We start from the raw sequence: 26,608 nt of genomic DNA, 5'->3' as shown, positions 1-26,608 counted from the left end.
CCTTTATCTTTCTCCCAGGACATTCTTTTCTTGACCCTTAATTTTATTTTGTTAGATATATTCCCTTCATATCCAACTCACACCTGTACCCTCTGTCTATATATACTTTTTCTAACCATCCTAATAATGAGAAATGTCATGTAAGTTACAAAGAACATCTTTCCATGTAAGAATGTAGACTTGAAACTTAAGTCCCATATAATTTTCCTCTCCTGTTTAACTTTTTATGTTTCTCCTGATTCTTGTATTTGAAAGTCAAATTATCTATTCAGCTCTGATCTTTTCTTCAGGAATGCTTGAAAGTCCTCTATCTCATTAAATATACATTTTTCCCCCTGAAGGATTATATGGAGTTTTGCAAGACAGGTGATTCTGAGTTGCAATCCAAGCTCATTTGCCCTTTGGATTATTACCTTCTAATTCCTTTGATATTTTAAAGTAGAAGCTGCTAAATCTTGTATCATCCTGACTATGGCTGCATGATGCTTGAATTGTTTCTTTCTGGTTGTTTGCAAAATTTTCTCCTTGACATGGGAGTTCTGGAATTTGGCTATAATATTCCAGGGAGTTTTCATTTTGGGAGTTCTTTCATGTGATTAGTATATCCTTTCAATTTTTATTTTGTCCTCTTGTTCTAGAATATCAGTGCAGTTTTCCTTGATAATTTCTTGAAAGATGATGTCTATGCTCTTTTTTTTATTTCAAGTAGTCCAACAAGTTTTAAATTATTTCTCCTATATCTAGGTTCTAAGTCAGTTTTTTGCCCATAAGATATTTCACATTGTCTTCTTTTTTTTTCCATTCTTTTGGTTTTATTTTACTGTTTCTTGATTTCACATGAAGTCATTAGCTTCTGTTTGTTGAATTCGAATTTTTAAGGAATTATTTTTTTCAGTGAACTCATGTAACTCCTTTTCCATTTGACCAATTCTATTTTTTAGGATTTTTTTTTTAATTCAGAGAATTTTGGTGCCTCTTTTCATTTGGTCAATTCTGCTTTTTAAGGCATTCTTCTCCTCATTGATTGTACCTCTTTTACCATTTGTCCTAGTCTGTTTTTTGTGTTAATGTATTTGAATTCAGGATTTTATATTTACAAGGTGGCTATTAAATAATAGAAAAGTTAACCCCAATTAGTCTTTTATGCAACATCAGCAATACAAGTTCAACTTGAGCAACTTATACTCAAAATGAATATTCTGTTTCTTCCACATGTAAGAATTAGATCAGTTGTTCTTCAAGGAGAAAGCCACATGCTTGTAGAAGCAGCTCCCAAAGAATATAGTTTGGTTGGCAAAATATTTATTGCTTCAATCAGAGTCCACTAATTAAATTTCAAAATTGAATTTTGCATTTGGTGGAACTTTTACATCATGCTGTCCTTTCTTTTTGTTTTCCCCAAGGGCAATTGGGGTTAAGTAGCTGGCCCAAGGTCACATGGCTAGTAAGTGTGTCAAGTGTCTGAGGCCGGATTTGGAATCAGGTTCTCCTGACTTCAGGTCCAGTACTCTATTCTGCATCACATCAGTACTGCATCACCTAGCCACCTCTGACACTGTCCTTTCTTGCCATCAGTCCATTCAGGTTCAATCTCCAGGTAAGACTTTTCTCCTTTATTCTTTGTTAAGAGGACTTTGTCCTATCCTGATAACTTTACCCACTACAACTTTAAAACTTAAAGGCTGAGGTGGCTAGGTGGCACAGTGAATAGAACACTGGCCCTAGAGTCAGGAGGACCTGAGTTCAGGTCTGGCCTCAGACACTTGACACTTACTAGTGCTGTGACCTTAGGCAAGTCACTTAACCCCAACTGCTTTCCAAAAAGAAAAAAAAAATTAAAGGCTTAGCATTCTTTTTCTTCTTTCCACTAATTTGAATATTAGTACCAAGAACAGTTACATCCTTTAATGTTCCTGTGTACTAACAATGAACAACATCTCCTTTTTGGGGAAAGTAAGTTTTATCTCCCTTCTTAAGAATAGATTTTGTATACTTTGGTGGACCCTTATCCAAAGTTTCTCTAGACTTGACTTCTTTGGATTTCTCTTCATCAATCTTCACACTTTTACCTGTTCTGTCACTTTGGCAACACCCTCAGTATCTTTTAAATGCTTACTTTGCAAAAGGTGGTTGTAGGCTGTGACTAAATGATCCTTGTTTGCTGCCTTGGCCCTATTTTTTTTAATGTTTCCTAGTAATTTATGTTCTATAAGAAATGAATCTGAGTCATTGTCCTGAAGAAACTTGATGATTTCCTTTTTGGGAAGTGCCTTACTGCATAATTTTTCTGCTGTGGGCCAGCAGCTTCCATCTTCCCCCTACTGCCTCAACATGATTAAGCTCACCCACTGTAGTTAAATCCAGGCCCTCCTTCTATCCCCAGAGAAGGTGGCCAGAGCCCTAGTCTGTTTTTAAGCTGTTGTTTTCTTCAATGTTTGTGTGTTGATTTACCTACCTATTAACTCATTTTTCATGTTTTATTTACATCACTCTCATTTGTCTTCCCAATTTTCCCTCTAACTTTCTTATTTGTTTGTCAAAATCCTTTTTTTTAGCTCTTCCATGGCTTGAGAGCAATTCATATTTTTCTTGGAAACTTTGAATGTAGGCCCTTTTATTTGGTTATCTTTTTCTCTGTATTTTGTTCTTCCTCGTGACCATAGTATCTTTTTAAGGTCAATTTTTTTTTTCTGTTTGCTCATTTTCCCAGGTTATTTTTTGACTTTTAACTCTTTCTTAAAGTAGGGTTCTGCTTCCAGGATGGAGGGTACACTATATCAAGTTTCAGGGGATTTATGCAGCTGTTTTCAGAAATACTTCTAGGGAACTATAAGTTTTCAACTCTTCTAAGGTGATATGAACTAAGAGGAAGTGTATTTACTACTCTTCTGGCCTGTGTTCTGGTCTGTGGGTGACCACAAGCATTCTTTTCTGCCTTGGAACTGTAAGTCACATGCTTTGATGTGCTAGTACCCCTCCATGCCCTGGGACTGCCACCCAGGACTGCAACATGGTTCTGAATATGGGCAAAGCAACAGAATCCTAAGTGCTAGCAGAGACCTTCTGAAATCTCTTTCTGGCCAGGTGCTCTTCCCATTTATGGTCTGTGAGCTGAGTGCTATGGAAGCAGACACTGCTACTGCTGACTTAGTGGTTCCCAAGGCCTGTTTCTGGTTTGTTAGGGCCAGTTCTATGCTAGGGCATCACACATACTGTGCTCTACTCTCACCCACATGTGACAAGCCTTTCCTGCTAACCTTCTTTGTCTCTGACTGGAAAATTATTTCACCCTGACATTTTGTGGGTTCTACTGCTCCAGGAATTTTTTATGGCATTATTTGAAAGTGTTTAGAGAGAATTTAGGGAGAACTCAGACAAGCTGCTGCCTTTTCTTTGCCATTTTGGCTCCACTCACTTTTTTCATTTCCTTTATGGAAGTATGTGCTATTCAGAACTCAAAGTGCACTAAAACAACAGCAAAAGCTTAGATCTTTGATTTCACTGATGAACTTTAGCAGCTTATCTCTAATTTACCCTCTTGAAGAGTTTCCTGAGACGCTGAAAAGAAAAAAGACTTGCGTAGGGTCATGTAGCCAATATATTTCAGAGAAAGAATGTGGATCCATGCCTTCCTGACTCTGAGGCCAGCTCTTTATCTACCCATGATTACATATGTATGTATGCATGAATGCATATGTGTATGCATGTATGCATTATGCACATATGTATATACATGCATACATACATACACACATACTGGGTTTTGGGATCATCTAGGAATGTCCATCCTCCATCTAGAAGGCTGAATTCAAAGAATCTTTAACTCTGGTCTTCTATACAGGCAGTTATTAAGAGTTCTTAGGGAATTACCCAAAAAGCTGTTGTTCAGGAATCCATTTAGGTCACATGTAGGAAAGATGTCTGTTTTCGCTCAGAAGAAAGTTTGGAAAAAGGTAAAAAGGAAAGGAATAATGTAGTTCCCTTTACAGATTAGAACAAGGGAGTAACCCCAGGCACAAAAATACATGCTCTTAATTGTTTGAGCCAATCAATTCATCTTGAGAGCAGTTATTAATAATATCCATCCTTCAGGAAATTTCAAAGGACAGCTCCAATTTCACATACATTTGGGAGGAAGTTCCAGCTACTGAAACTGAATTAGATATCTTAAAACAAGTTACCAATGGTCATGTCCATACTTTTCATAAGGACTAGTTTATTAAAGTCCCAAATAAATGCTCACCACACTGAAGCTCATCAATCCTGTCAAGGTACTTCTTTGATCAAGCTCCTTTCCTTATTTCCCTATCACTTTTCACTGACCCTCCCTCTTCTTCAAGAGACAAGAGTCGACCTTTGTAACAAAGACATGAAACTCAAGAAAATATGGTTGTCGACACTTTTGTCTCTGGGTTCAGTGGACCCAGGGAAGAATGATGAGTCTGGGGACCAACCATTACCCTGAGGAGTCTTGCCTTGAGCAATTAACCCAAAAGTAAATGAGCAAAAGGTGACCACAGCTGTACCTTGCACCTTTTAATACATGGAAATACTTGCTTTCCATCCTATTATTATATCATTATATTTTCTATATATTATTATATTATATTATATCTTATACATTGCCAGGGTTCGCATTTACTCAATAACCCTCATAGAAATTGAGAAGCGTTGAGTACTGGATGCTATGTGTCTACTACATTATTCCTTTCCATTTTATTTTTTTTCCAAACTTTCTTCTAAGCTAAAGCAGACATCTTTCATATATGTGACCTAGATGGATTCCTGAACCACAGCTCTTTGGGTAATTCCCTAAGAAATTTTAATAATTACCTTTATGGGAGACCAGAGTTAAAGTCTCTTTGAATTCAGCCTTCTATATGGAGGATGGACAGTTCCTAATTGATGTAATCCCAAAGTCCAGTATGTGTGTGTGTATATGTATGTGTGTATTGCCAGGGTTAGCCTTTACTCAGCACTCCTCATAGAAATGGAGAAGTATTATTAAGTATTATTGAGTACTGGATGCTATGTCTAGACAAGTGTCCACTTCTCCAGTTATATTCTCTGTGTGTGTGTGTGTGTGTGTGTGTGTGTGTGTGTCTGTGTGTCTGTGTGTCTGTGTTTTGGGACCTAGGGGGTGTGCCACTGTGCCTCTTGATTTCCTCCTTAGCCATGTTCCTTTAGGACAGACTGGCCGTGTTTCTATACCTCAGCTCCCAGAGAAAGGGGTTTGGGAATCAGCAAAGCAGGACAGGAAGAAAAATGCTCCCTGTAGCTTCTCTGTAAACAGAAGATCTCCAAAGAGAATCTTTATCCCTAAAATAAAGAAAATTTCTAATTAGCAAATGTGAAAAAATAAACCCAACATTGACTATGTCAGAAAATTTTGCCATGGTAATTCACCATCTTTATGCTCAAAAGATGGAAATATCATATAGATAAGTCAAAGTTGATCTCTCATCATAGCTGATTAGAATTATCACAAATTTTAATTTTATTTTCCTTGTTGCTATGTAGATAATTTTCTTGATTCTACTTCCTCCACTCTGCATTGTTTTGTATTTCTCTTCCTCAGTACTGTAGAAGGAATGTCTATCCCATGCAACTTGTTTTATTTTTTTTTCCTTAAGATATGTCAAATTCTGGAGACTGAATTTATCAAAAGGGATGAAAACTTAAACTGTTACAATTGTCCTGTTACCACAAGTGCAGAAGACAAATAAGGAGAGTCTACTTCACTTCTTTCCTTGGCTATATCAGACACTTTTGACTGGTATATCAGCTTGGGCAACAAAAATGCAGGGAAGTTGCACTTTCTGAAATTAATTGATAGGCACAAATGTTAACGTTGTTTAAGTTTTATTTCATAGATCAGGAAAGTGGAACATTTTTTTTCTTTTTTTCCCCTGGGTCTACTGGTCCTTTATTTTAATAATAATAATAATAATAATATTTTATTTATTTATTTATTTTGTTTTCAACATTCATATCCACAACATTTTCAGTTACAAATTTTCTCCCCATTTTTTCCCCAACACCAACTTCGAGAAAGTGAGCCTACTGAATACCACTTCCCCCAATCTACTCTCTTTTACATCCTCCTCCATCCCCCCCCAATTTTCTAGTAGGACAAGGTAGATTTCTATACCCCAGTGCCTGTATATAATATTTCCCAGTTGCATGTAAAAAGCCATTTTTTTAAACATTTGCTTTTAAAACTTTGATTTTCTGATTTTTTCTCTTATTTCCTCCTTAACCACCCCCACTTGGAACACAAGCAATTCAATATAGGTTGTATATGTGTAGTTACACAAAATGTTTCCATAGTAGTTATATTGTGAAAAACTAACTTTATTTCCTTCCATCCTATCCCACCCCCCACTTATTCTACTTTCTACTCTGACCCTGTCCCTTTACAAAAATGTGTGCTTCTAACTGCCCTTTCCCCAAATCTGACTTCCCTTCTATCATCCCTCTTCTTATCCCCTTTCACCTTACTTTCCTGTAGGGTAAGGTATCCAATTGAGTATGTATGTTATTCCCTCCTTAAGTCAAATTCAATGAGAGTAAAGTTGACCCATTCCCTATTACCTTTCTGATCTTCCCCTCCATTGTAACCGTTTTTTCTTGCCTCATTTACATGAGATAATTTACCCTATTCTATCTTGCCCTTTCCTTCTCCCATTATATTCCTCTCTCACCTCTTAATTTTTTTTAGATATCATCCCTTCTTATTCAACTAATCCTGTGCCCTCTGTCTATGTATCATGTACACACATATACACATACTCACATATGTATTTATACAAATATATACCCTCCTACACATATATACATATACATTCTCTTCAACTATCCTCATACTGAGAAAAGTCTCATGAGTTACAATGATTGTTTTTCCATGTAGAAATATAAATAGTTCAACTTTAATAAGTTCCTTATGATTTCTTTTCCCTTTTTACCTTCTCATGCTTCTCTTGCTTCTTGTATTTGCAAGTCAAAATTTCTCTTCAGCTCTGGTCATTTCATCAAGAATACTTGAGAGTCCTCTATTTCATTGAATGACCATATTTTCCCTTGAAGCATTGTACTCAGTTTTGCTGGGTAGGTGATACTTGGTTTTAATTCTAGCTCCTTTGACCTCAGGAATATTATATTCCAAGCCCTTCAAACTCTTAGTCTATCAAAATCTTATCAGTTGAAGCTGCTAGATCTTGTGTTATCCTGATTGTGTTTCCACAATACTCAAATTGTTTCTTCCTGACTACTTGTAATAATATTTTTCTCCTTGGGGTGGCCAGGTAGCACAGCAAGTAAGAGCACTGGCTCCAGTGTCGAGAAGACCTGGAGATCGAATCCCGGGCTCAGACACTTAGCACCCACCCAGAAACACCTGGCCGTGTAACCTTGAGCAAGTTACTTAACCCCAATTGCTTAGGGGCAGCCAGGTGGCTCAGCGAGTAAGAGCACTGGCTCCAGTGTTGGGATGACCTGGATCAAATCCAGGCTCAGATACTCAGCACCACACCCAGAAATAACTGGCCATGTAAACTTGAGCAAGTTACTTAACCCCAATTGCTTTAAAAATATTTTTTTTTCTCCTTGACCTGGGAACTCTGGAATGTGGCTATGATATTCCTAGGAGTTTCCTTTTTGGGATCTTTTTCAAGAAGCAATCAGTGAATTCTTTCAATTTCTATTTTACCCTCTGGTTCTAGAATATCAGGGCAATTTTCCTTGAGAATTTATTGAAAGATGATTTCTAGGCTCTTTTGTGATCATGACTTTCAGGTAGTCCAATAATTTTTTTTAAAGCAATCAGGGTTAAGTAACTTGCTCAAGTTTACATGGCCAGTTATTTCTGGGTGTGGTGCCGAGTATCTGAGCCTGGGATTTGATCCAGGTCATCCCGACACTGGAGCCGGGCTCTTACTCGCTGAGCCACCTGGCCACCCCTAAGCAATTGGGGTTAAGTAACTTGCTCAAGGTTACACAGCCAGATGTTTCTGGTGGGTGCTAAGTGTCTGAGCCCGGGATTCGATCTCCAGGTTGTCCCGACACTGGAGCCGGTGCTCTTACTCGCTGTGCTACCTGGCCACCCCAGTCCAATAATTTTTAAATTATCTCTCCTGGATCTATTTTCCAGATCAGTGGTTTTTCCAAAAAGATATTTCACATTATCTTCCATTTTTACATTTGTTTGGATCTGTATTATCTTGACTTCTCATAATGTCATTAACTTCCATTTGCTCCAATTGAATTTTGAAGGAATTTTTGTCTTCAGTGAGTTTTTGAAATTCCTTTTCCATCTGGCAAATTTGACTTTTAAAGGCATTATTCTCCTCATTGGCTTTTTGGGCCCCTTTTGCTATTTGAGTTAGTCTATTATTTAAGGTGTTATTTTCTTCAGTAATTTTTGGGGGGTCTCCTTTACCAAGCTGTTGACTACCTTTTCATGACTTTCTTGAATCATTCTCATTTCTCTTCCCAATTTTTCCTCTACTTCTTTTCAAAATCCTTCTTGAGTTCCTCCATGTCCTATAACCAATGCATATTTTTTCTTGGAAGCTTTTGATGCAGGAGTTTTGACTTTGTTGTCTTCTTATTGTTCCATGTTTTGATCCTTTTGGCCCCCCAAAAAGATTCTATGGTCTGATTGTGATTCCTCTTCTTGTTTGTCTTGCCAGTCAATTATTTGACTTTTGAGCTCTTTGCCATGGTAGAACTCTGCTTCCTGAGTGGCAAAAACTGTGTCCCAAATTGCTGAGGTTTTCACAAATGTTGTCAGATGTCTGAGGAGGCCGAGCTCTCTACAGGCACCACAAGCTCTCTTGCACTGGTGTTCCTCACCCCAGGACCACCACCCAAGAGACTGACCCACATCCAAGCAGGTCAAAATAAGAGCAATTACCCTTTGAATGGTCATTTGGTCCCCCTGTGATCTGAAGGCCAGCAGCTCTGGAGGCAGCCATGGGCCAGCAGCTGCAGCTGCTGCACAGCCACCACCCCTCACCCCAAGATCAGGGGCCAGACCACACTCTTCTATCAGTCCCAACAGAGTTCCCTACTGACCTTTTACTTTCTCTTTGGATTTTATGGGTTGAGAAGTCTGGAAACTGTCACAGCTGCTGTTGATTCCCTCTCCTGTATTCTGCTCTGCCCCATCTGGACCCCTGGTCTCCCTGGGTCTGAGCTTGTGTGGCTCGTGCGGTGCTATGCTTGGCTCCCTGCAATCCAATTCCCCTAGTGCAATAGGCCCTTCTTGTTGGTCTGTCAGGCTGACTTTAGTGGTAGATTTGTTTTTCTATGTCACTTTGTGGGTTTTGTAGCTCTAAACTTTACTTAGAGTCATATTTTACAGGTATTGTAGGTGATTGAATCAGGAGCTCCAGCAAGTTTCTGCTTTTATTCTGTCATCTTGGCTCTGCCCTATCATGGAACATTTTTTCAACTAAATTTCCAAACACACACACACATTCAATATTGTTAATTGTTTTCTTTTAATTTTTTAATCATTTATCTAATTGTGACTCAGTATTGATCTTTAATATTTACGTATTTCTCCTCTAAATTGAGATGTTAAGTATTTATCTATCCTATTTGCTTCATTTTTTAACTGTATGTGTTTTTAAGAGTGGGTGATTTTTTTTTGGGGGGGAGGGTATTTTTTTTATGTCATCAGCTTATCTTGATGAGATATGCCTTTGATCCTTGCTACTTGAAAGGCTTAATCTGGTAGATCTATCCAGATCAAGAGTTTTGAACTGAAGAATTTAAATGGGGACAGAGGGAGGAAAAAAACACTTATTAAGCCCCCTACTATGTGCCAGACAATCTGCAAGCACCTTACAAATATTATCTCATTTATTCCTTACAACAACCTTGGGAGCTAGGTGATATTATTATCCACATTTACAGTTGAGGAAATTGAGGTAGATATAGGTTAAGTGACTTATCCAGGGTGACAGAGCTAGTAATTATCTGAGGAAGTACTTGAACTCAGTGCTTTCTTGCTTCAGGCCAAGTGTTCTATCTGCTGTACCATCTAGCTACCTAGATAGAACAAGCCAATTTTATATCCACAGTAGGTTCAGAATTACTAATGTGGTGATTCTCTTTCCTCACCTCCTTACCTAAGGAGCAATGAAATAGCATAATCTACATCAGAAAATGGAGAAGTTGAAAGTTCCTGTCTTTAAAAATCATCATATGCAATTGTATCAATATTACAAGGACTGCAATTTTAAACACTCTTTCTGCTAAGAAAAATAACACTTTAAGGCCTTTGAGAGCTACCAAGGGTCATAGTGGTGGAGCCCAAATGACTAATATATTATCAGGAAGTGGTGGAAATAAGATTTACACCCAGGCCTTCTTTTTTATAAGCTTAACATCCTGTCCACTGTGCCATGCTGCCACACAAAGCCATCTAATTGCAAAATAGCTTTTACAAAGAATTTATATATAATTCTTTAGAACTTTTATGGCTACTCTTGATATCCAATCCAGTTCATATTGCCATTAGTTTGCCAAAGTTTTATATAGAATATATCATTTAATTCTCATAATTACACTGTGATGTAACTTCTGGGTCTATTGTAATCTCCATTATATAGATCAGGAAACTAAGGCTTTGAAATTAAGGGAATTGGGGGTGGCCAGGTGGCGCAGTGAGTAAGAGCGCTGGCCCCAGAGTCGGGAGACCTGGGTTCGGTTTCGGCCTCAGATACTTGGCACCCACATAAAAATAACTGGCCATGTAACATTGAGCAAGTTAACCCCAATTGCTTAGAGGTGGCCAGGTGGTTCAGTGAGTAAGAGTACCGGCCCCAGCATCAGGAGACCTGGGATCGTTTCCAGCCTCATATACTCGGCACCCACACAAAAATAACTGACCGTGTAACCTTGAGCAAGTTACTTAACCCCGATTGCTTTAAAAAAAAAAAAAAGAAAGAAAGAAATTAAGGCAGTTGGCCACGGATGTACCTAGTAGATGACACAGGGAAAATTTGAATATCAATCTTCTAAACTTCAATTCCAGTATTCTAACTGAAACATCTTAATGGCTCTCTATTTCTCTCCTATAATTTCTTCTACTTTTTTAATACTTAATAGTGTAGTGTATCTGTTCTCCATTAATGGGATAAATCTATTCCCCTATTTCCCTGATAACTTTTTGTATTTCATTTTCTTAATGTTTAATTCTCTGATTCAGCTGGGATTTATTGTACTATGAATGTGATCTGAGGATATAAATGTGTTTTGCCCATATTACTAGGCAGTTTTCCCAAAACTATTTATTAAATAATAAGGAATTTCCTCAGTTTTTATTATATACAGATTAATCAAGTATTAATGTATATGTTTAGCTCTTTTTCTGTTATTTCTATTTTCTTCTTCTGGTTTATTTTTCTATTTATTTGCCTAGTACAAGATACTCTTAAGAACAGACAGAGTATATTTTACAATCTACAAAGGCAAGTTCACCTTAATTCATTTTTTTCTCTTTATATTAAATAAGTTATATTCTTGTACTTCAATATTTGCATTCTTTTTGTGTAAGTTCTATTTTGAGTTGATTTGATTCTATAATGAAATACATTGCTTTTGTTTTGTTTTGACTGCATTGCCATTCCAAGGCTTTCAATGTACATGCTTTTTGCTAACTAAATAGAAAAACAATTTGATACATTCTCCTTTGCACTTACATTGTCCTCCATTATGGAATTGATTTTTTCTTCCATTTCTTTCTGCTTCATTTTTATTGGTAGTTTACAAAAGTTTGTGAGTCTTATAATATGTATTTATTTTATATTCTGCAACTTTGCTAGAGGTATTGTTTCAATTAATTTTAGTTGAATGTCTGAAGATCTTTAAGTAGATCTATGTCATATCAACTAACAAAAGGCCAAAAATTTCTTTCTTCTTTGCCTTGTCTTATGCCCATATTTAACTCACTTGATATATTTCTGTAATCTTCATTCCAAGGAATATATCAGAAAATAGTGGTAATTATGGCATCCTTACTTTACTCTTAATCTTATTGGAAAGGCCCTTTGCTATAAAGGGATCTGGAAGCTCTGGAAAGAGTTTCTTTGCTACAAATATGCAAACTTTTTTTATTTTATTTTATTAGGATACCTCAAAAGCATATATTTTAGAGACCAAGGAGTAATTCAATTCCATTATTCAGCTTTCAAATTTTTTATTTTAAATAGAAATTAATTACTATACAAAAAGGGTGAATTTATTCCTAGACTTTTAATATTTTTGCTTTTGCCTTTGTGGAGAGGGCAAGGCAGGGCAATTGGGGTTAAGTGACTTGCCCAAGGTCACACACCTAGTAAGTGTTAAGTGTCTGAAGTCTGATTTGATCTTGGATCCTCCTAGATCCAGGGCTGGTGCTCTATTCACTGTGCCACCAAACTTCTCCTTTAATATTTTTTTTAAACTAATGCAATTCAATTAAAATTAATGAAAACAATTTGTGACTTCAGCAAAATAATAGAATGTAAAATAAATCCACAAAATCCAACAAAAAAGATAGCAGAAAGACAGAAAGGCAAATTCAATTCAAATAACTAGAGAATACATAAAATATCTGAAAATCCAACCATGAAGACACAGAAGAATTACATGAATTAAACTAGCAATACTCTTCCAGTAATTAGGACAATATTAAATAATTGGAGAAATAATAGCTACTTATGGTTATGTTGTCTTAATATAACAAAAATAACAATGTTATGCAAATTGTTGCTTATTGATTTTCCTTCCAACTAAAGTATAAAAGTATTACTTTAGGGGAAGAGACGGTGCTGCGTGCAGGGGCAGGCCAAGAAGCGATACTGCAGGGTAGGCCGGGAGGAGGCCTGATCAACAAGGGGGGGCAAGTCATCCCACCAACCACAAGGGCCACTACCAGGCCTTTCACCAAAGGGCTGGGACTGGAAAGAGCAAGGTAAGAACCAAATGCAGGGCCCCTGTCCAGGACAGCAAATACTTCTGGGACTACCACTCCATTGCCGAGAAATTTTTTTTTTAAATGCCACTATCAGGACCTCCAAGGACCAGGATGGCAGAGAGAACCCAGCCTGCTACAACCACCCCTCTGACCCTGAAAATATAGTAACTATTGCCCGAGGGCAAAACCCTCAACAGTAAAAGTTTGGGAACCCTAGAGGAAGAGCAAGGCTAGGGCCCTGCCTCAAAATGGGTAGAAAGCAGACTACAAAGACTCTGGAGTCCTACTATCCTCAGAGGGAGGAACCAAACTCAGAAGGAGAAACCAAACTCAGAGGGAGACAATGTGGACTCCACACCCACAGCTGAAACATCAACAGGGAACGGGTCAGAAACACAGAAAGCTCTCTTAGATGAGCTCAAAAGGAACTTTAAAAATCAAATGAGAGAGATAGAAGACAAAATGAATAATTCTTTTAAAATCAAAATTGCAGAATTAGAAAAACTTTATAATAAAGAAAACAGCTCCTTAAAAAGACAAGTGTATGATATGGAAAAAGAACTCCAAAAACTAACCAAGGAAAATGATTTGCTAAAAACCAGAATCAACCAAATTGAAACAAGTAACTCTATGAGGAACCAAGAATTAGTCAAACAAAACAACAAGAATGAAAAATTAGAAAAAGAGGTAAAATATCTCAATGGAAAAATAACTGATCTGGAAAACAAATCCAGGAGAGATAACCTGAGAATCATAGGCCTACCAGAAAATCATGATGAAAAAATGAGCTTAAACAACATTCTCTAAGAGCTCATTAAGGAAAACTGCCCTGATATCCTAGAAACTGAGGGTAAAATAGAAATTGAGAGAATCCCCCAGACTCATGCTGAAAGAGATCCCAAATTGAAAAGTCCTCAAAATGTTGTGGCCAAACTCAAAAACTACCAGGTAAAAGAGAAAATACTTCAAGTAGCCAGAAAGAAACAATTCAAATATTGAGGAACCACAGTGAGGATCACACAGGATTTGGCAGCCTCTACTGAAGGATTGGGAGGCAGTGTAATTAAATTTTCTGCAAAGCAAAAGAGCTCAGGTTACAATCAAGGATCATCTACCCAGGGAGACCGAGCACATTCTTCCAGGCAAAGTGATGGTCATTCAACGATATAGCAGATTTTCAGAACTTTCTGCTGCAAAAGCCAGAGCTCAAGGGAAAATTCAACCTTCAATTATGAGATTCAAGAGTTACATAGAAAGGTCGAGGAAAACACACACACACACTCTAATATTTAATAAGAGCAAACTGTTTATAGATAAGTAGAGGGTATGAGTCTATATTACAGAAAATGATGATTAAAAAAAATCTTATTAAGTGCTGTAAAGGGACTGCAATGGAAGAAGAGGAATGAATGAAGTGGAAAAGGGTAAATTATGCCACACAAAGAGGCATAAAAACAATATAGCAGAGGAAAATAAGGGAGGGAGATGGGAATCATATGAGCTTTTCCCTCATTGGTTCTGGTGCAAGGAGGGAATAACAACCAGTTAAGCATAGCACTCTATGGAGAAGAGACACAAAAGGTACAATATTAGAGGGAAAGAGGGGAGGGAGAGGAGTTTTACATGAGATTTGTTCCTGTCACTTTTGGTGCGAAGAAGAAATAAAATGCTTCATTAAGTATAAAAATATCCTACAGGCAGTAGGAGGGGGAAAGGGCTATGAAAGGAGGAGGGTGGTTAGTAGGGAGGGAAGAAGTAAGGGGGAAGGGGAGGAAAAGGGAGGGTGGCTGAAAAGGGAATACTGAGGGAGGCAGTGGTCAAAAGGAAAATTATTAAGGAGGAGAGAAAAATATAAGCATTAACAGGGGAGGGAATAGGATGGAGGGAAAGAAACAGATAATAATCATAGCTGTGAATGTGAATGGAATGAACTCTGCCATAATAACAGAGGCAGATAGCAGAATGGATTAAAAATCATAATCCTACAATATGCTATTTATAAGAAACACATCTGAAACAGAGGGATACACACAGGGTAAAAGTAAAAGTCTGGAGTAAAAGATATCATGCCTCATCTAAAGTAAAAAATGCAGGGGTAGCAATCCTTATCTCAGATAAAATAAAAGCAAAAAATAGATCTAATTAAAAGAGATAAGGAAGGAAACTATATCCTACTAAAAGGCACCATCGAGAATGAAGCAATATCATTACTTAACATATATGAACCAAGTGGTGTAGCATCCAGTTTCCTAGAGGAGAAGGTAAGGGAATTAGAGGAACAAATAGATAGCAAAATTATACTCGTGGGAGACCTTAATCTCTCTGAGTTTAATAAATCAAAATAAACAAGAAAGAAGTTAAGGAGGTGAATAGAATTTTAGAGAGGGTAAGTATGACAGATCTCTGGAGAAAACAGAATGGGGATAAAAAGGAATATACCTTCTTCTCAGAGGTATATGGCACATACACAAAAATTAATCATGTACTAGGACATACAAACCTCACAATTCAGTGCAGAAAGGCAGAAATAATAAATGCATCATCCTCAGATCATGATGCAATAAAAATCATATGCAATAAAGAGGTATGGGAAGACAGACTAAAAACCAATTTGAAACTAAAAAAGTTAATCCTAAAGAATGAGTGGGTCAAACAAGAAATTATAGAAATAATCAGTAATTTCATTGGAGAGAATGATAATAATGAGACAACATACCAAAATTTGTGGGATGCATTAAAGGCAGTTCTTAGGGGAAGTTTTATATCTCTGAGTGCACACATGAATAAATTAGAGAAAAGAGAGGTAAATGAATTGGGCATGCAATTGAAAAACCTAGAAAAACAACAAATCGAATAATTAAATACTAAATTAGAAATACTGAAAACCAAAGGAGAGATTAATAAAATTGAGATTTTAAAAAAAGCTTTTGAATTAAAAAATAAAACTAAGAGCTGGTTTTATGAAAAAAACAATAAAATTGATAGACCCTTAGTCAATATGGTTTAAAAAAAGAAAGAAGAAAACCAAATTATGAGTATCAAAAATGAAAAGAGTGAACCTACCACCAATGAAGAGGAAATTTAAACAATAATTAGGAATTATTTCTCCCAGTTGTATGCACATAAATTTGACAATCTTAGTGAAATGGATGAATATTTACAAAAATACAAGTTGCCCAAATTAACTGAAGAGTAAGTAAATTACTCAAATAACCCCATCTCAGAAAAAGAAATCAAACAAGTCATCAGTGAACTCCTTAGGAAAAATCTCCAGGGCAAGATGGATTTACTAGTGAATTCTATCAAACATTTAAAGAAAAATTGATTCCAATACTCTACAAACTATTCAGGTAAATTAGTGAAGAAGGAGTCCTACCAAATTCTTTTAATGACACAAATATGGTACTGATACCTAAATCAGTAAGAGATAAAACAGAGAAAGAAATTTATGGACAAATCTCCCTCACGAATATAGATGCAAAAATTTTAAATAAAATATTATCAATAAGACTACAGCAACTTATCACAAGAATAATACACTTTGATCAGGTAGGATTTATTCCAGGAATGCAAAGATGGTTTAATATTAGGAAAACCATCAGTATAATTGATCATATCAACAATAAAACTAGCAGAAACCACATGATTATCTCAATGGATGCAGAAAAGGCTTTTGACAAAATACAACATCCATTCCTATTAAAAACACTAGAAAGAATAGATATAAATGGAGCCTTCCTTAGAATGATAGGTAGCATCTATTTAAAGCCATCAGCAAGTATTATATATAATGGGGAGAAGATAGAAGCATTTCCAGTAAGATCAAGGGTGAAACAAGGATGTCCACTATCACCCCTCTTATTAAATCTGGAACTAGGAATGTTAGCAGTAGCAATTAGAGAAGAAAAAGAAATCAAAGGAATCAAATTAAGCAAAGAAGAGGCCAAGTTATCACTCTTTGCAGATATATGATAATATACTTAGAGAATCCTAGAGAATCAAGTAAAAAACTACTTGAGACAGTAAATAAATTTGGCAAAGTTGCAGGATATAAAATAAACCCACATAAATCCTCAGCATTTTTGTATATTTCTAATGAAATTCAACAGCAAGAGATAGAAAGAGAAATCCCATTTAAAGTTACTGTAGACATTATCAAATATGTGGGCATCTACCTGACAAAACAAATCCAAGACCTATATGAACACAAGTACAAAACACTTTTCACACAAATAAAGTCAGATCTAACTAACTGGAAAGACATCAATTGCTCATGGCTGGGTCGAGCTAATATAATAAAAATGACAATTTTGCCTAAATTAAATTATATATTTAGTGCCATGCCAATCAATTTACCAAAAATCTACTTTATAGAGCTAGAAAACAATAGTAACAAAATTAATTTGGAACAAGAAAATGTCCAGAATATCGAGGGAATTAATGAAAAGAAATGCTAGGGATGGTGGACTAGGTATGCCAGATTTAATCTGTTACTATAAAGCAGTAGTCCTCAAGACTACTTGGCACTGGCTGAGGAATAGAGCAGTGGATCAATGGAATTGATTGGGTTCATGAGACTCAGCAGTCAATTACTATAGTTATCTACTGCTCGATAAACCCAAAGACCCAGTTTTTGGGATAAGAACTCACTATTTGACAAAAACTGCTGGGAAAACTGGAATATAGTATGGCAGAAACTGGTCATAGACCATTATCTAACACCATATACCAAAATCAAGTCTAAATAATCTAGGTATAAAGGCTGATACTCTAAGAAATCTGGGAAAGCAAGGAATAGTTTACCTGTCAGATTTGTGGAGAGGGGAAGACTTTATGACCAAACAAGAATTAGAGGACATTATAAAATGCAATATGTGTAATTTTGATTGCATTAAATTGAAAAGCTTCTGTACAAATAAGGCCCATGTAACCAGCATTAAGAGGGAAGTGGAAAATTGGGAAAGAAATTTTACAACCTATGTCACTGATAAAGGACTCATTTCTAAAATATACAGAGAATTGAGTCAAATCTATAAGAATACAAGTCATTTCCCAATTGATAAATGGTCAAAGGATATGAACAGGCAGTTTACAGAGGAAGAAATTAGAGATATTTATAAGCATATGAAAAAATGCTCTAAATCCCTATTGATTAGAGAAATGCAAATCAAAACAACTCTGAGGTATCACATCTCACCAGTTGGATTGGCTAAGATGACAAAACAGGAAAATGACAAATGCTGGAGAATGTGTGGACAAATTGGAACACTAATGCATTGCTGGTGGTGTTGTGAACTGAACCAACCATTCTGGAAAGCAATCTCTAATTATGCCCAAAGGGCTATAAATAATTTCACACCCTTTGACACAGCAATACCACTTCTAGGGTTGTACCCAAAGAGATCATAAGTGGGGAAAACACCCATATGTACAAAAATAGCAGCTCTTTTTGTGGTAGCAAAGAATTGGAAATTAAGAGGGTGCCCATCAATTCGGAAATGGCTGAACAAGTTGTGGTATATACATGTTATGGAATACTATTGTGCAATAAGAAACAAGGAGCGAATGGACTTCATATTTACCTGGAGAGGCTTATATGAGCTGATGCTGAGTGAGAAGAGTAGAGCCAGGAGGAATTTGTACACAATTACAGACACAAAGTATGTGTGACAACCAACTTTGATAAAGAGGACTCTTCTCAGCAATCCAGAGTCATAAGTCAACCCCAAAAGACTCATGATGGAGAGAGATGTGTACATCCAGAGAAAGAACTGAGATTGAACCCAGATTGAAGCAAACTACCTGCCCTTTTTGTTTTCTTGTTTGGTTTTGTTTCCTCTTTCCTGTTCTTCATCCCATCTGTTACAATCCTTCTTTATAACCTGACTAATGCCTAATGTGAAAGTATTTGCAGATAGTATAGTTGATTGTATTACACCATGGGGTATTGGCAGTGGGAGGGAGAAAAAATTTGAAACTCAAGGAATTGTGGTAATGAATCTTGTAAACTAAAAGTAAACAAATTAATAAAGACCCCCCAAAATTTTTTTAAAGTATTACTTTAAAGAACTAGAAAACAGAATGAGGAGGAAAAAATATGTGAAAGGAAGAGGCCTTATCCAATCCATGTCTTTCTGAATTCAAGCCAAACTCTCTATCACCAACACCTTGCTGCTTCTAGTCAATGGTGATATTATCTTTTCTATTTGTGTCTCAGAAATGTTGTGAGCTAAAAAAGATGTGAGTATGTTTTCATTTTAAAAAGGTGATATGCGATATAATTTTAAGTTATTATTAGTTACTCAAACTCAACATGAGAATCCTATATGGATCCTGTGGGAAAATAGGCATGTTTTTTTCAATAATGGAAATGCTGTACTTCATATGTGATAAGGATAGGCAGTGGACCTATAGTTTCATTTATGTAGGAAACTCTAGCATGAGAGAGTTCCCACTGCAATGGAGTTCAGCACCTTCTCTGCAATTTATAGTTGTAGTTGCAGGGGTGGGGAACTGGCAGCCTCAAGGTCACGTGTGGCTCTATAGGTCCTCAAGTGCAGCCCTTTCACTGAGTTCAAGTTTTACAGAACTAATTTAATTAGGGAGATTTGTTCTGTGAAGTTTGGATTCAGTCAAAGGGACATACTTGAGGACCCGGAGGGCCACATGCAGCCTTGTGGCTGCAACTTCCCCACCCCTATCATAGAGTAATTCTTTCCAAATAGATATTGGGCCGCTAAAATCTGCTTATAAGCATCTGTGTGGATCTCATATTGACTTATTTTTAAAATATATTATACTCTATGTATCATTATATTTTATTGGTTTTCTTAAATATTTCCCAATTACATTTTTATCTCTTCTGGCTACACTGCAGGGTGCTTTTCATGCAGTTGGGTAGGCAGCTTTTTTGACAATGACGGCACTGATAAATTAAGTGTTTTGTGAAAGGTTATTATAGCCAGTATGTACCAGAGGTGAGACTTGATCCCAGGTCTTGCTCCAAGGTCAGCTATCTTTCTACTTTGCCATGACATAAGGAAATAGGCATTTCTTTACTTCAGTGGAGAAAAAAATCAACTTCATCAAATATAGTAAAAAAAAAAATCAGTGATTTACTAAGAAAAAAATGTTCTTTCAATCAATAAAAATGCATTAAACATTTGTATTGGATGCAGTGTGGAATATGTTAAATGCTGATGGTTGCTATCTTTGACAAATTTAGAATCCAAATCAAGCATGACTGAGCAGCAAAGCAGGAAGGGAAAACATTGAATAAGTGAACTTAATAAATAATCATGACAGGCTAGAATGATGGGCCAGATGCAGTAAGAAGAACTTGATGGCAATAAGTATTAAAGTCCTATCCATGTGTCCCCAAAACTAAATGATGATGGCTGAGATGTGGCTGGAGAGAAGTTGATAATGAAAGAGGAAAACAAAAAAACATAGGGAATTTTAATTCAAAATGTGATGGTAAATTCCCTAGGGAGAAAAAGGCATGTTTAAATACCTCCATGAAAAGACCAATTCAGCAGCAGTTTACTAAGGATTCAGTGCCAGAGGTGGACAGTACAATACAAAAGAAGCTGGAGTTATCCAGGTGAGAAAGAAACAGGGCCTGGTCAAAAGTAGTAATACCTGTCACCAATAAGCACATGGAAAGGATTTGCCCTGTGTTGTAGTAGGCAAGAAAAAAAAAGGAAGATTGGAGAAAGAGTCTGACAAGCTTTGTTAAATTCAAGATCATTAAAAAATATTTTCAAAGCATTTATACCTTTTATATCCATAACTTAAATCTATGTTTGGAATCATAAGACTTTCTTCTTGTCTGGGTCATGTGTTAAAGTAGTTGCTTAATCATGTTTGTTTCGAATTTCTAAACTCTGAAACTGTATCTGCCAAAGAGAAAACTAAGCGTACAATATAAGTATTCTATCTTTAGAGACAAATTAAGCTTTTCCAAAGAAGCAAATTATCTTAAAATCTGAGAATATGTGTAATAATAGTGATTAGATAATCTGCCAAACTATCTTTAAAATTGGTAGGGGATGGGGCAGCTAGGTGAATAGAGCACCAGCCCTGGAATCAGGAGGACCTGAGTTCAAATCTGACCTCAGACACTTAACACAATAACTAGCCATGTGACCTTAGGCAAGTCACTTAACCCCAATTGCCCTCCAAAAAGCAAAAAAAAAAAAATTGGTAGGAGATATCAGAGAAAACACTTGATTACTGAAGCTTTTCATTCTCCTTAGCATGACTTTCTAAATCCATCAAGTCCTTTTTTTTTTCCAGTAATGATTTCAAGGCAGTTAGGTGGCTCAGTGAATAGAGCACCAGCCCAGGAGTCAGGACGACCTGATTTCAAATTCAACCAACCTCAGACACTTGTCACACTTACTAGCTGTGTGACCTTAGACAAGTCACTTAACCCCAATTTTCTTGCCTTCCCCCTCCAAAAAAATAGCGATTTCATCAGTATAGAAAATCCCCTGTTGAGACTGACATATTCTCCTGCTCTGCAATTTGTAGGCTTAGAAAGTTATCTATGGATCAAAGGAGAGTAATATGACCAGAATCATGCAGCTAGTCCATATCAATGTGAAGACTTGAACCCACATCTTGCTGACTCTAAGCATTATACTCTATCCACTCTGCTACCCTAATTCCTATGGAGCATATATGAAATCTCAAAGTCCGGTAATCACTTTTCAGCCTTGAAAGGCATACTAGAGATAATGTAAGCATATGTTTGTCCATTTTATGGAGTTTTGGGTACAACATTGGATAGAGTGTGAGGACTGGACTCAAGAAGACATGAGTTCAAATTTGACTCCAAATTCTTATTAGCTGTGTGATCTTGGGAAAGTTACATAACTTTTGTTTAACTCAATTTCCCCTTCTGTAAAATGGGGATAATAGTGTGTACCTTCCAGAGTTGTTGTGAGGACAAATTGGAGATCACAACTATAAAATGCTTAGCACAAGTGCTGACACATAGTATAATAAACATGGTATAGGTATCGACTATTATTATTTTTAATGTGACAGGGAACAAAAGATAAAAAAGGAGGGGTAGTTCTGGAGGTGGGAGAGACTGCCAGTCAACTATCAGTAGCATGTACTTGAGTCTACATCTCTATACCTAGCCTCTACCCCAACAAGAGGTTTCTACCTTATAGGTCCATTGCTGCTGAGAGATTATTTGGCAAGGCTGACTGATTACATTCAAAGTTCTTATAGGGCTACAATACCCAGAACAATTAGTTAAGTCATTTCACCTCTATGGGTCTTGTTTTTCCTAATACATTAAATCTAAGGTAACAGAAATCCCTGTTACTTTGTTGAAGTAGTATAGTGAGTATATAATAAAATATACAGTGAGTATAGAAGGGTGAAAAGTGTGTTTGGATTTCAAGTCAGAAGACCTGGTTTTAATGCCAGCTCTGCCACTTAGTAGCACATAATCTTGGTCAAGTAGCTTCAGTTCTGTTTGCCTGTGGCCTCATTTGAAAACTGAAGGAGTTGGACTACACTAGACTATTAAGGTTCACTATCGCTTTAAATTTGTGATGATATTGCTGGCCAAATATTCTATAAACTTGTCTTAATTTTATATAAAGACTAAAATTTTTAAATGTGAGTGTACTGACATCTTCCTGACAGTTTAATTTTTTTTATAGAATGAACAATACTTTAAGTTCCCTAGGGAAACTCTGTATTCCCAGGAAATATATAATGAATACTTTTAAAAAAATCATCCCTTAATTTATTTTTAAAATTCATTCAAATATGCTTATATCACTTATTTTAGGAAATCAAAATATGGAAAATGATTAAAACTAGGAAGATCTTTAAGAAACAATTTCAATAACCTGGATACCATAAGCATTTTTAAGACTGATTCTGACCCTACTCTATGGATCTTTGCTATATAAAATAAACTGAATGTGTTTCTGTCCCTAGATTTAAGGGGTGAGAGCCATTTTTTTTTTACTTTCTTGGAGGGCAGTTGGGGTAAGTGACTTGCCCAAGGTCACATGGCTAGTTTTTGTGTTAAGTGTCTGAGGCCAGATTTGAACTCAGGTCCTCCTGACTCCAGGGCCAGTGCTCTATTCACTGCACCACCTAGCTGCCCCAAGAAAAGCTACTTCTATTTCTTTAAAGACTTTCATAATTACTGTTGGTAACTACTTCCTCCATTCTATCCCAACCTCATTTAATCTATTCTCTTTCCTCTTTCACCCTGTCCCTCTTCAAAAGTGTTTTACTCATGACTACCCCCTACCCCAAGCTGCCCTTTCTTCTATCTCCCCCCAAACTTCCAGTTTTCTTATGCCCTCCCCCTCCTAGTTTCCTGTAGGGTAAAATAGATTTCTATATCCAGTTGAGGATATATGTTATCTCCTCTTTGTACCAGTTCCAGTGAGAGATACTTACAGGGATCTGTAAGTTTTCAGCTCTTCCAGGGCAGTATGTAAGGGAAGGTGACCTGTGTTCTAGTCACTCTGGTTCAACCACAAACACTTTTTTTCTGAGCTGGAATTGTGACAAGGGCCATCACTCCACTGTGGCCACAACTTCTAATGTGCTAGCTCTTCACCTTGTCCTGGGACTGCCACCCAGACCTGAATATGGGAAAGGCACCAGAGTCCTGCCTCAATGCCAACAAAAAGATCCCATAATCTCCTTCTGACAAATTCTACCCCGTTATTATGTGTGGGCCGAGGGTTCTGGAAGTAGCTACTGCTGATGATGATTCAGAGGCTCCCAAGGCCTACTCCTGGATTGATGGGGCCAGGTCTCTGCTGGGGCATTTTGCACTGGACTGTGCCCCATTCTCATCCTGTTGCAATTGACCATTCTGCTGACATTCTAAGTTGTCCTTGGCTGGAAAATTATTTCACCCTGACCTTTTTTTATGGCTTTTGCTGCTCCAGGAATTTTTAATGACATTATTTAAAGCTTTTCAGAGGGGTTTTGAGGAAAGTTCAGGTGAGTCACCACCTTTTCTCTGCCAACTTCACTCCATACCCCGCCCCTTTTCTAAGACTACAACAATCATAAAGATTCAGTTCTTGTAAATGTTGACATCCTATAATAAATCAATAGTATGTGGAGATCATATGATTATTTCATAAGCTATTTGGATCAGAACCCAACCATAACAGAGGGCTGAATTTTGAAAGACCTGCACTCAAACATAATCTCAAAAACTTATTGTAGTTATTGTCTTTAGGAACTGAAATGTCTTGACCAAATCTGAAAAGTTTCGATCTGGAAGTCTTCGAATCCTAAGGGATTTAACAGACGTGGAACATCTTAGAATTAAATGGTTTTAGTTGGGAATCTCTTAGAGGAAAATAAAAGAAGTTAAGCCTATTTTATACATTGTGACATATAACATACATTTTTGATATAAATATGAGTTTATATTTCATACTTTAAGGGGAAATTATGTGACTATCAAAACTTTCTTAAAGATTATACATTCGTGGCATATGGAATATTAAGGCTTGATGGAATTCACTCTGGGAAATTCTAGCTTAACATTCCAATTCAAAGAATTTTATTTATTTAAAATGTTGAAACATTTCAAACAAGCCAATAATTCTCTGTGAAAGTTCAAACATTTTTCTTAGAAATAAAGACCAACAAATAATACTTTGATTTTGCATGGGGATTCTCTTCTGAGGTTTATGATCCATATTTATTTATTCTGTACCACTATATAAATCTAGAGATTTTAACCTTAGTTTACAGATCAAAAAACTTGTCTTCAATGAATCAGAAATTGCAAGCTCTTTTCCTGAAGGTATTTTTTTTTTAGTTTTATCTAGATACTTCACATTAAGCTAAAATAAAGCATTTTCAGACTTCTAAATCTGATAAAAATAAGTTCTCTTTTAAATTATTTCAGCAACTATTAAAATCTAGTATTTCTTCCTAGTTTTGTAAACAAACCCAGCAGAAAGAAAAGCTTAAGTTGTAAGACCTAAAAATGTGGAATAAAGAAATCCTTAGTCATGAGAGAAATCTCTGATTAAAAGAGAGTTAAAGGTTTGAGCAAAGAAAAGATATTGATGCTAGAAGGCAAAATCCTTCAAACAGTTGTACATTCCTAAAAAATTATGTGAAATTTAATGATATACAGTAGTGTACTCTAATATATACCATCTGAGCTTCTCCATTTTCTATATTGTCCTTATTTTATCAAGAGATTTCCCTTTGCCTCATCCCTAAGAACATATCAGTGGACATATATAGCATTATAGGAGCTGCTTTATTCAAATTCACATTACTTGCCACGTAACCCATGTTATAATCACATAATCACAATTACTGGGTTACCCTCATCCCAACTACCACTTCCATTGATGAATCATATTCCCTAAGCTTAAATTCTATCTGCCACTTTCATGATACTAAAGGGTATCCTTGAGCCATCAGTGGTGATTTTCTAAAGCCTTCAGCTTGATCCCTAGTGTGCTTTCCTACTTATTAGTTAATAATTATTTAGTGAGAGAGGTTTAAAATAGTTTTTAGAAAGAGATATTTACTAACATTGTACAATGAGGACATTTGGTACAAAAACTTTTCCCAGTCTTTCTACCTCCACAATATCTGTGACACATTCTCCCCTAAGTAAATTCTTTTTTTTTTTAAAGCAATCGGGGTTAAGTAACTTGCTCAAGGTTACACGGCAAGTTATTTCTGAGTGTGGTGCTGAGTATCTGAGCCCAGATTTGATCCCCAGGTCATCCTGACACTGGAGCCGGTGCTCTTACTCGCTGAGCCACCTTGCCACCCCTAAGCAATTGGGGTTAAGTAACTTGCTCAAGGTTACACGGCCAGGTGTTTCTGGGTGGGTGCTAAGTGTCTAAGCCTGGGATTTGATCTCCAGGTCATCCTGACACTGGAGCCGGTGCTCTTACTCGCTGTGCTACCTGGCTGCCCCCCTAAGTAAATTCTAAGATCAAAGAAAAGTGGACTCAAGCTTAAATAGCATATGTGTCAAAGGATTAACTCACAATCCTCACGGTTGGAAGTTCTTTTTTCCCATTCATGGGTGTTCAGGAAATTCTTTAAGATGGTACATCTACAATCGTCTGCCATTTAGGATACAACAAGGAGTTTAAAAGTCCAATATTCTCCAAATCCTTTGAAGCCAAAAGGTCCTACTCAGGACAACAGTGAAAGCGAAGAGAGACTTAACAGATACTAAGGCTTCTCCTCTTCCTGCTAGTTCCTCCCTAATAGTTATTCCAGTGTCCGGACTAGGATTCCATTATTACTAAATCAGAGGTTTTGTGCATGACCTTGCGAATATAAGGAAATCCTATTGTCATTTGAAACAGAATTCTTGTATAGTGTGACTTCACTTCACCAAATAGTGGTCAAAAACATTTCGCATGTATTCTAAGACTCTTTCATAAACTGAGTGATTAAAACATGTTCTCACCTAAAAAGATATCATGTAAAAATAGAGTAGGGGAGTTTTAACCCCACTCTCACACTCAGTATTCTGTAATGCAGCCTTCTTCCATAAATCATACTTCTATAGACCCAATGAAAATGGGTCCACTTCTCACATTAATGGAAGTTCTGTACATATTCAGTACCTAAACTAAATAAAGA

General features: G+C 36.6%; 1 pseudogene; it reads right to left on the bottom strand.

The window, feature by feature from the left end:
* Positions 1–1,310: 1,310 nt before the first annotated feature.
* On the bottom strand, positions 1,311–26,037 carry LOC138168933 (peptidyl-prolyl cis-trans isomerase FKBP3-like; annotated as a pseudogene).
* Between the last annotated feature and the right edge of the window lie 571 nt (positions 26,038–26,608).

This window comes from Petaurus breviceps, unplaced genomic scaffold (assembly GCF_028583685.1).
Source record: "Petaurus breviceps papuanus isolate PSGF00001 unplaced genomic scaffold, PetGlider_PUasm1.0 126, whole genome shotgun sequence".
Taxonomy (NCBI): Eukaryota; Metazoa; Chordata; class Mammalia; order Diprotodontia; family Petauridae; genus Petaurus; species Petaurus breviceps.
The sequence above is the reverse complement of the archived record's forward strand: the minus strand, read 5'-3'. Positions and strand labels throughout refer to the sequence as shown.